Here is an 11806-nt window from a genome sequence, read left to right as displayed (position 1 = left end):
TCGGCGGTGCACCTATGGTGCGCTGACGATTTTTACTATTCTTAATTTAGATAAGAGCTATCTGATTATCCTATTTGGGAGTTCTCTCCTGTCATAAACTACCCAGTCCTCCATTTCTCAGTTACCTGCTAGGAGGGTCTCCTTCTACCTTCTAGTTGACAGCACCTGGCTGAAAAGAAAGGTTAGTCCTGTCATGGAAACAACACTCAAATATGCAACTGGGGTCTCTTTATTACAATAACAAGGATCTAAATGACTAATGCTCTATATAGCGCAATGATACATTTATATAATGAACTGAAAAGTAAAGTGAATAATCATGGCATACCAATAGATAGCTGAAAGAAAAGTGATTAATTGTGAGCTGAAATAAAAGTGATTAATTGTGAACAGATATAATAGAAACATTTTAAGAACACCTCACCCTATTAAGAAGGGTCCAACTCTCTGTCCCTCTCTGGTGGAATTAGGACTCTTTCCAACACCATGGCATCACCACCAACGGATCAACATCTGCGGTCTGTTCCTCTCTCTCTGGTGGAATCAGGACTCTTTCCTTCTGCACCATCACCAACGTGCTAACTTCACTCCACTGGTTCAATTACTCCAAAAGCTCCAACTAGCAGCTCCAACTCTTCCATCTGACTGGCAACTGCTTCTTCATTGACTGACAGCTTCACCGCTCAAAACCATCTGACTATTCTCTCCAATGCCAAATCTTTCTGACCGTTCTCTTCAGCTCCAAAAACCATCTGACAGCTCTGCCTCTCTGCACTTCGATAATATAGATTGCTCTCTATCCATGGAAATTTCCAACAGAAACCACCTCCCACCGAATTCCTGTGCCAGCTCCAAGGCCCTCCGCGCAAACGCAGTGGCCATCTGCATGTTACGTCTGGGCCCAAGAGACAAACACATTCTTTCGATAAGATCCAGTCTCCGCTGGTTTTCCCCTAGCACACAACAGGCTTAACTATAAATATTACCTTTGCTCTGCAAGCGCCTCAGTCAGCAGAGGCAAGACAAAGATGGATGCTCTCTAGTTTAGGCCTTTAGGCCCGAAAAGAGGCAAGGAAGGCACAGAATCATGCCAAAGCCAATAGGCAAACCTACAAATAGGCTGAAATAGAGGATTCATAGCAATATACTGAGATGACATGCCAAAGCCAATAGGCAAAACCCTACAAATAGGCTGAAATAAAGGAAAAGTAATATACTGAGATGGCAGTGGACTATTAGTCATCACTAATCCAGAATAGGGCAAATTATCCTGTCGTTACATTCCACCCTGACTTATAGTCCATCAACATCGAAGAATATAAGGAAATTATATCAAACAAACAACAGAACTAAAGATACACCATCCGAGATAAATCAAACTTCAGGTAACCACCCTAGGAACTAATCTCACTGACCTCTATCAAGGGTCCATTGATCAAAACAACAATTGAATAATAGGAAAACAAGAATAACCCCATTTCTACAAAATAGCTGGTGTAGCACTATGGATATCAAGCAAGAAAATCAAAGAAAGTTATCTAAATGTGGTGTATATATTCTTCTACGAGATAAGCAAGACATGAATCGTCTGTCCAGAAATCCCTATAGCTAAAATATCTAAATTAATAGATTTGAATTCAGAAAACAAAGTAATAGTAGACCACGCCAAAGGCAATAGGCAGCAGTCATAATTCATTTAACTCAAGGAACAGTTTGCACCTAATCCCTCCATATCAATCTATAGAGCACATGTGTGCACCATCATTCACAACACTGCTTTCCCTTCATTGGCAAGACTGTTTTACAGAAAACAGAAAAACTATAAAGTAGGTGAGAGCATGTATCACAGGGCAACAGATTATTAAAGCAACTCACTAATTATGTATTGCACCCTATGACATTCAAATAGTATCATTTGCATATATCAAAAGGAATCAATGAACCAAAGGCCTAGTCAATAATGTGGCACTGCATCTTTTAAATTTGAATAAAACAACAGGGCAGGAAAAGGAAAATTTATCTTTGGGGCCCTGTATCTGTTGAATCAGCATCTGAATAGAGTTCAAATGTCCATTGAACATTCACTGAAAGGCAAAATCATGGGAAAAAATGGGCACAAGATTGCAGGCCATACTGAAAACCATATTAATAAGGGAAAATCCACATTGCAGACTACTTATGTGATGAAATGTAAAACATAACACCTTTAAATGTTGGTTCATTTCAGGACTTCACTACATGAATGGGGAAAATGATCATTATGAAACAAATCAAATATGTATTACTAAAAGGAATCAGGAAATCTTGATATCAATATTATCAAATTTCAGATCATTAATTACAGACTCCATTTGTGGGAAAATATCATTATGACCAAATAAAAATGGGTTCTTTTAGATCCTCACTTGCAAAAGTCAATTAATAATTATTTTTTTTCAAAAATAGAACTATTGGCTTTGTCAAAAAAAAATTAGGAAATCCAGATATGTTATATAGAGTTTTAACCTGACTGCTGAGGCAGCCAACTGTAGATTTTAATTTTGAACCTAAAAAGGATTTTATTCTGAATGCAAGAAAAGTGTCTCTATCAAAAAGAAAATTCTCTTCTTTTGTGGAAAAAGAAAAAAAATTAAAGCATTTCTCCAACAGTTCTCCAGTGTGCAAGACACACCGCTCCAGAGTTCCAAAAGGTATCATTTATCTTCATCTGTATTTCTTTGCCAAGGAAGCACACCCTCCAGTCTGGTTGTAAGTCATCAGCTCCAGGCACGTCAGCTTCCGGTCCGGGTCCAGGCTTGTTCCACATTTCAGAAAATAACAAACTAACATAAGAAATAAAAATAATAAAGACAAAAAAACAAATAGGGCGGGGCAGGGAAGGGCAGCAATCGCACCCCCCCGCGACAGCACATCCCAGCAACCTGAAACGAGAGACACGCATCACTCATCTTATAAAAGAAAAAACTTCAATTCAAAAGCACACATTTATTTTTATATATGTTCCTCTAAGAACCCTGTAATTTATAAAATCCTACTCTGAGTTTGTGGAATAGTTTAAGAAAACTACCTGTATTATATTCTCTAAATTAGTTTGGGCAAAATCAAATTTTTCTTACACAAGTCGGAGGGGCTGGGCAGCTAACTTCATCATTTTCTCACTCCTTGCTAGCATACTCCACCCTTCAGAGACGTCCGCGTCCCAGGGCTGGCTCAGTTTCAATCATAACAAGCAGGAAATGGGCTGCTCTTCTCCGCGATCTAAAATTGGGTCACTGCCAACGCTGAGCTCATTGGAAGAGCGAAGCGTCTGCCAAGTTTCTGAAGAGAGAGAGCTTAATCAAATTGCAAGCATCTTCCATCTGTATGCGAAGGAAGCCTGCGTCATTTGGAGGACTCTTACCCCTCCTTTATATCAACAAATGTTCGCGGAAAAGAATTGAATTATGGCCAAGGAAGTCTGCGTCAGTCGGAGGACTCTTACCCCTCCTTTATATCAACAAGGTTTCGCGGACAAGAATTGAATTATGGCCAAAAATAAGGCTCTGCTTCTCTACTCGCTCTAGGGCCCCCCTTCACAAAATGCTCTGAGAACAGGCCTGAGTTATCTTTTCAAGGTTAAAACAACAAGTTCGTCTAGCTATTCACTGCTCTGGAGCTTTTCACATTTTTAAATGAAACTTCATGCAGATTTTATATTCTATCATCTTAGACAAGAAACAGACTTAACCTCTCTTGACCTTCAGCCAAATCTTTCATTTCATGTTTAACACTTCACAGTTTTTTCTCTAACTAATTTAAGCAAGTTCTAAGCCATTATTTGTCTACAGCTTTATGAAAAACGAACTTAACAGACTAAATACTCTAATCATTGTTAGCACTGAAAAGCAAAACATTTAGCAACATTAAAAAGCACATATTTAAAACAACATTAATTTGAAAAAGAGGGAAGAAATATTTCGTAATTGGGGTACCAAATTAACTTCTGTTTATGAAGAAGAAATTCTGAAATCATGTGATCACCCGTAGGCAGACCACATTGCTTCATCAGTGTATCATTTTCAGTGACAGAAACATGGGCATTTATTTAGCATGCAAATTAACACACAAAGGGGCAATTTACTTCATGGTAAAACATATAATACATTTTTTATGAATTCACACAACTAGTCACGTCCAATTAACTGCTGCTGCACACAAGACTGTGCATTTTATATTGGAAAAACAAATTATCATGCACTGTTGGGTTTAATATTTTTCTGCACATACCAATTGAAATTCTTCCACTGAATGTTTATCTAAAACTACCCGTGTGAGCATCGCAGCCTAACTGACCTCTGAATCAGACATAATAAATCCTATTTTCAAAGGCTGGTGGACGTATATCAAGCAGCATGTTTAATTAACACTGCTTTTTTCGTGCAAGATGTTACCTTTCTATCAGCAGCCTGTCAAAGTACATAGGCGAACCCTGCAACTAATTGCAAAGTAAACTAATATAAGGGGACGCTACACTATGGTAGTGTGTTATAGTCACAATTTATCCTGCCACTAATGTCCACCCTTGACTATACACACGAACCTCAAAGAAAAGGGAGAACTTAAACAGGACTTAAACACTAATTGCTAGGAAAATGCCACCTAACATTCGGCGTAGGAAATAAAACTCTGGTAACTAATTAAAAAGCAAATCAAATCACCTTTAATCCAAACATTCACTGACTTTTAGTGTCAGCTCATGGAAACATGCATATTAGACAGCATATTGAAACAAACACTGCCATTCCAATTCAAGGTATTATCCCTTTGGCAGCTCAAACACAATTCCTCCCCAATAGCTGCAGACACATGGGGAATCCAAAAGCTTAACTCTCACGTTTTCATATAACACTTTTTAAAACACATTTCCCCGAACAGTTGGAAGGGATCCAGCCCTTCCCTGCTCAACGGAACAAGTCACTCAGAAGCCATATTTACAAGGCGCTATTCACAAGTAACTCAACAAGCTACTCACAAGCCTTATTCACAAGGCGCTATTCACAAGTAACTCAGCAAGTTATTCACAAGCCTTATTCACAAGGCGCTATTCACAAGTAACTCAGCAAGTTATTCACAAGCCTTATTCACAAGGCGCTATTCACAAAATACATTTCACACTTAATAATGCAAAAGCCAAGCAGCAAGCTATGTACAAGTTTTATATACAGAATACATTTTATAATACAAATAATCCTCTCTCATGCAGGACTTTCACAGACATTTCTCTCTAGAATACAGTCCACCCTTCCAGCCTAACAACTGTCACATTGCCAAGATATATACCATTTCTCTGTGCACTTTGCCTAGTCATGATGACTCCCTCACACTTTATTCAAGACTGTTCAAATGATGCCAAGTGTAACTGACAATCAGGGCACTCCCTGCAACCTATTCGAGATTGTTCAAGTGATGCCAAGTGTAACTGGCTATCAGGGCACTCCCCTGCAACTTATTCAAGACTGTTAAAGTGATGCCAAGTGTAACTGGCTATCAGGGCACTCCCCTGCAACCTATTCAAGACTGTTAAAGTGATGCCAAGTGTAACTGGCTATCAGGGCACTCCCCCCGCAACTTATTCGAGCTGTTCCAGTGACGCCAAGTGTAACGACCGGATTCTCAGAACAAACAGACTACCAACCGTAGCTAACCCAATCGTCACGCAAACACACTCTTCTCAGGCCATTATTTACAAGATATATGGAGGATTCGCCTGAGAAGGTGATTATTAGCTATTTACAAGCCTGTACAATTAGAGATATAGCTAACATCTAAGGAATTCCATGTCTTATATCGTATGATCTTTACTTTATAGCCCCATGGCAATCTGACCTGGGCCAACCTACCCCCTCTTGCGTCGGAGGGCAGCTTGTTTTTTAGTCTATCGACTTTATCACGTTTAACGCCCGGATGACGACTTTATCACGTTTAACGTCCGGATGACGACTTTATCACGTTTAACGTCCGGATGACGACTTTATCACGTTTAACGTCCGGATGACGACTTTATCACGTTTAACGTCCGGATGACGACTTTAACTATTTACATAGTCCCTATCCCTTAGGATCAATATTATCTACACTTCCCGACGGTATACCTGTTGTGTCCCGGCGGGGTGTTCTATGGGGGTCGGCGGTGCACCTATGGTGCGCTGACGATTTTAACTATTCTTAATTTAGATAAGAGCTATCTGACTATCCTATTTGGGAGTTCTCTCCTGTCATAAACTACCCAGTCCTCCATTTCTCAGTTACCTGCTAGGAGGGTCTCCTTCTACCTTCTAGTTGACAGCACCTGGCTGAAAAGAAAGGTTAGTCCTGTCATGGAAACAACACTCAAATATGCAACTGGGGTCTCTTTATTACAATAACAAGGATCTAAATGACTAATGCTCTATATAGCGCAATGATACATTTATATAATGAAGTGAAAAGTAAAGTGATTGAATAATCATGGCATACCAATAGATAGCTGAAAGAAAAGTGATTAATTGTGAGCTGAAATAAAAGTGATTAATTGTGAACAGATATAATAGAAACATTTTAAGAACACCTCACCCTATTAAGAAGGGTCCAACTCTCTGTCCCTCTCTGGTGGAATTAGGACTCTTTCCAACACCATGGCATCACCACCAACGGATCAACATTTGCGGTCTGTTCCTCTCTCTCCGGTGGAATCAGGACTCTTTCCTTCTGCACCATCACCAACGTGCTAACTTCACTCCACTGGTTCAATTACTCCAAAAGCTCCAACTGGCAGCTCCAACTCTTCCATCTGACTGGCAACTGCTTCTTCATTGACTGACAGCTTCACCGCTCAAAACCATCTGACTATTCTCTCCAACGCCAAATCTTTCTGACTGTTCTCTTCAGCTCCAAAAACCATCTGACAGCTCTGCCTCTCTGCACTTCGATAATATAGAGTGCTCTCTATCCATGGAAATTTCCAACAGAAACCACCTCCCACCAAATTCCTGTGCCAGCTCCAAGGCCCTCCGCGCAAACGCAGTGGCCATCTGCATGTTACGTCTGGGCCCAAGAGACAAACACATTCTTTCGATAAGATCCAGTCTCCGCTGGTTTTCCCCTAGCACACAACAGGCTTAACTATAAATATTACCTTTGCTCTGCAAGCGCCTCAGTCAGCAGAGGCAAGACAAAGATGGATGCTCTCTAGTTTAGGCCTTTAGGCCCGAAAAGATGCAAGGAAGGCACAGAATCATGCCAAAGCCAATAGGCAAACCTACAAATAGGCTGAAATAGAGGATTCATAGCAATATACTGAGATGACATGCCAAAGCCAATAGGCAAAACCCTACAAATAGGCTGAAATAAAGGAAAAGTAATATACTGAGATGGCAGTGGACTATTAGTCATCACTAATCCAAAATAGGGCAAATTATCCTGTCGTTACAGGGGGTCCCTGAAGGACCCCGAAGGGCAAAATTTAAATCGCGAGGTGCGCGCACGGTGGAAAAAAACTAACAAAAAAAAGACAGTTAAATAACAAGTTTGAGTGTTTAGATGTTGGTTGGCTCTAAAAAGAGCCGTTGTGTTCATTGAATGTTTTTGTACCTACAAATAAGTACCGATCAATCAATCAATCAATCGACCAAATTTGTAAAGCGCGCTACTTACCCGTAAGGGTTTCAAGGCGCTGGGGGGGGGCTGCTACTGCTCTAAGAACCAGTTCTTTACGAGTCTTCTGAAGGCGAGTAGGTCTTGGGTCTGTCGCAGGTAGGTGGGTAGGGTGTTCCAGGTCTTGGCGGCGAGGTAGGAGAACGATCTGCTGCCGGAGGTGGTTCGTTGGATGCGGGGAACGGTGGCGAGAGCGAGGCTGGTGGAGCGGAGCTGGCGGGTGGTGGTGTAGAAGTTGAGTCTGCTGTTCAGGTAGACTGGTCCGGCATTGTGGAGTGCTTTGTGTGCATGGGTGAGGAGTTTGAAGGTGATCCTCTTGTTGACAGGAAGCCAGTGGAGCTCTCCCAGATGGGGGGTGATGTGGCTGCGGCGGGGGACATTTGCGATGATTCGGGCGGAGGCGTTTTGGATGCGTTGTAGTCGTCGTAGGTGTTTGGCTGGGATTCCTGCGTAGAGTGCGTTGCCGTAGTCCAGTCTACTGCTGACGAGGGCCTGTGTCACAGTTTTTCTGGTTTCAGTCGGGATCCACTTGTAGATCCTGCGGGGAGTGCGGAGCGTGTTGTAGCAGGAGGAGGAGACAGCGTTGACTTGTTTGGCTATTGAGAGGGAAGAGTCGAGGATGAATCCCAGGTTGCGAGCGTGGTCGGTGGGGGTTGGTGCCGTTCCTAGGGTGGTAGGCCACCAGGAGTCGTCCCAGGCTGAGGGGGAAGGTCCGAGATGAGGACTTCCGTCTTGTCAGAGTTCAGTTTCAGGCAGCTGTTCCTCATCCAGTCGGCGACGGCCTTCTTCCCTCGTGGAGATTGGATTTGGCGGTGATGGGGTCCTTGGTGAGGGAGAGGATGAGCTGGGTGTCGTCGGCGTAGGAGATGATGTTGAGGTTGTGACGGCGGGCCACTTGTGCGAGGGGGGCCATGTAGATGTTGAATATCGTCGGGCCCAGGCAGGAGCCCTGGGGGGCGCCGCAGATGATGTCGGTGGCTTCTGAGCGGAATGGAGGGAGGCGGACGCTCTGGGTTCTGCCGGAGAGGAAGGATGAGGTCCAGTCTAGGGCTTTATCTTGAATTCTGGCTTCTTGGAGGCGTGTCATTAGGGTGCGGTGGCAATCCGTGTCGAAGGATGCAGAGTCTAAAGTTTAAAAGGAAGATTCTGTTCCCCTCATCTGTGAAATGTACCCCATCTCTCCTATAGATGCCTTGCATGTTGTAACGCAAGTTGTTGTGGTATATAGAACCCATACCATAGTCTCTGAGGAAAGCAGAAACAGACTTATTCACATGTTTCCTTGCTTTTTCAATCTGCGGACAATATTGGTTGGACCAGTTCCATTTTTGCCTTTGGCATGTATTAGAATATACAAAGGCAGTTTGTGGAAAAAGTGACATCAATTGCCCAAAGGTGTCCTTTAAAAGCATTTCCAGACCTACCCCAAGTCAAAGTGCACAGGTCATTTCCACCACAGTGCACAATTATGAGGTCAGGGTGTGGGAGATGAAAAAGGATTTTACCAATGGCATCAATTGGTGACATCTCAATCCTCTCTGGCCAATCCACATAATATCCACATTTGGTAAATCAAGCTTGACAAAGCATCTATTTGCTGCATACCTTTCACTCCAGAAAATAATACTGTGTCCTACAATCCACACTCTAAGCATCTTGAAGGCAGATCTGGTGGTACTCAGAAGGGCTCTGAAATGAAATGACAGTTTGAAAAGTAGGAGTTTAGAAAAAAAAGTGGTTGACATTCAGTGCACTTGAAAAAAAAGAAATGATTGGTGGTTTCTGATAATGTAACATTGAAAACTAGGGTGCATACAACTGGTTTTTAAAAGGAATAATACTATTGGTTTAGAAAAAGTCATTGAAAAGAACATTGCACAGGATAAGCTGGAATATTGAGAAGTTAAACACACTTGCTGCTTTGGTTTGCAACATTGAGTGATGAACTTTTCACCTTTTGAGTTCAGATAGGTGTTCTATGGAGAGTTACCATGGTAACAGGCAGAGAGAGCAGTGGGGGAAGGTTTAATATTATGTGAGTTTGAAAGTGTTGAAATGTACAACCAATTAAAATGTTAGTTTGGTTTTGAATTCGTGTGGGAAGAAATTTAATTGGCTATGTACATGGATATGTGTGAAAAATGAGAGGGAATCAGGGCCATTTTGTGGTACATTTCAGAGATTCTGCTTAAGAAAATCTGGTGTGTGACACTGTTCTAAATCTTCAAAAGCATTTTTAAAGGTGAGTTATTTTTTTTTCTTTTTTTTTTTTGAAAACCTTTATTGTACAAATAAGGATATACAAATACGGGCCAACAACCGCTCAGGTAGGCCACGACACAATATAATAAGTCGATGTATCCGAAGAGAAGTGTGTCGGGGGGCACATTACATGTTGTAGGTAAGCAATCAATATGAGAACGGCCATATACGACAACCGAAAACAGGAGCACAGAAGGTTAATTTTATATTAGGAAGTATAGCAGGATTAATTGCAGTGTATGGTCATCCGAATTCCCATAGCGGGCCATAAATCAGACAGCAAAACATAAAGGCATCGGAGAAAACTATCATCAGCGACAGTGTACATCAATTAGGATATATACGCCATATAACAAATCAATGCTCACCTCGGCCCGCCTCTAGTCACCCCACCAACCAGTCACACACTAAGAGTGAACGGAGGAACCAGAACAGCAGCAAGAAATACGATCATCCGCCATACGAACCCAAATAATAAGAAAGAAAAGAATAAAGGGGGAAAAAGGGGGGGAAATTAAAATAAATCAGAAGGGGGGAGAACGCCGCGCTGTGGCACGTGCCCCACAGCAACAGAGCACGCAAAAAGAGTGAGGGTACAGCCAGCGAAGTGGACACGCGAGTAGCAATAGCAATGTGGCAATGCAATAGAAGGGAGAACAACACATCCCCAGTTACCTCCCGCAATCGTACCATGGGAGACAAGCCCAGACGCGGCGCTCCGATAAAGGGATACAAAAGAGCCATAGAACTAAGGAAAAGAAAAAAGAGAAAAAAAAAAAACACCCCACCCACCCCACCCTGCACCCCACCCACCCCACCCTGCACCCCTGCAGAAGGCTACGGCCTACCCCCCCAGCAGCGTGCCTGTCGCCCTAAATCAGAACCCGAAATATAGAGAAGTTAAGAAGAAAGAAAGGAATAAGAAGGCAAAAAAGGGGGGGGGGGCCAAAAAAGGGGGGGGGAGGAGAACATAAGACAAGTCAGTAGGCCCCGGCCTCCCGCCCACCCATACGAACATGCAACGTCCAGACGAGATCGACACAACCCTAGGTATCATAAACTTGTAAAGGGACCGTTCATATTATCAGAAGTGGGGACCATCAGCATAGCAAGCTAATAACCGGTAGTCCTCCGGGTGCAGCATCGGCTCTCTCCCTGGCCTGTCCTTGTCTTCACTACCATATGCGATATAGCAAGGGAAGGCAGGCAGGTGAAGGTGGAGCTGCTCCACGGTCGAAACAAACCAGGACTGGGGCGCGGATCAAAGGGTTCCGGCAGCCAGCAATAAAACAAGGACCAGTCTCGGGAGTCCAGAACCCTCGATAGTGACACGATGAGCAGCAAGATGTAGGAGTCCCGCCTCACAGCACAAGAAAATTGAGTCCCCCCTGCAGCACAACAGCAGGGCCTCCCCATAGCAGATCGGATCAGCGATCCATGACGTTTCTTGAACCCTCGAGCAGCATCCGAACCTGACGTGGAGCCCATGCCCTCGCACTCCACATACGCAGCTGCCAGGAGAGTCGGGGCCGCATGGTTGCAATCTTGTCTACGCACAGCGGAAGTATTCCTTGTAGTGACCAAGGGGGACAAAACAACGCCATCACAAAGTCGAGGGGTGTCCATGGGGAACGGTCCTTCAAAGATGGCGGCGGGCCGCCCAACCCCCACAGGGGCACCGGGGGCCAAGGCCGCATGCAAAGACCGCAGAGCAGCCAAGACATCGCTGATCGTGGGCTCACGTTCATATGACCAGGCCCCTGCACACGCCAGCGACACAGATCCGTCGCCCCGATGAAATCCGTGTTCCTGTGCGTCAGCCGCCATCTTGTGGGTTCAGCTGCGTCACCACACTCCACAACGCCCGGGACGG

The 11806-nt window shown here is 43.5% G+C and overlaps 1 long non-coding RNA gene across 1 annotated transcript; it reads right to left on the bottom strand.

Annotated features, from left to right (window-relative positions):
• Positions 1–213: 213 nt before the first annotated feature.
• Positions 214–6924, bottom strand: LOC144818689 (uncharacterized). The gene is made up of 2 exons (XR_013607151.1): positions 6592–6924; positions 214–2921 (listed from the first exon to the last, which is right to left on the bottom strand). It is a non-coding gene; the product is annotated as an uncharacterized LOC144818689 (long non-coding RNA).
• Positions 6925–11806: the final 4882 nt, after the last annotated feature.

This window comes from Lissotriton helveticus, chromosome 2_1 (genome assembly GCF_964261635.1).
Source record: "Lissotriton helveticus chromosome 2_1, aLisHel1.1, whole genome shotgun sequence".
NCBI lineage: Eukaryota > Metazoa > Chordata > Amphibia > Caudata > Salamandridae > Lissotriton > Lissotriton helveticus.
This window is presented reverse-complemented; position numbering and strand designations above follow the sequence as displayed.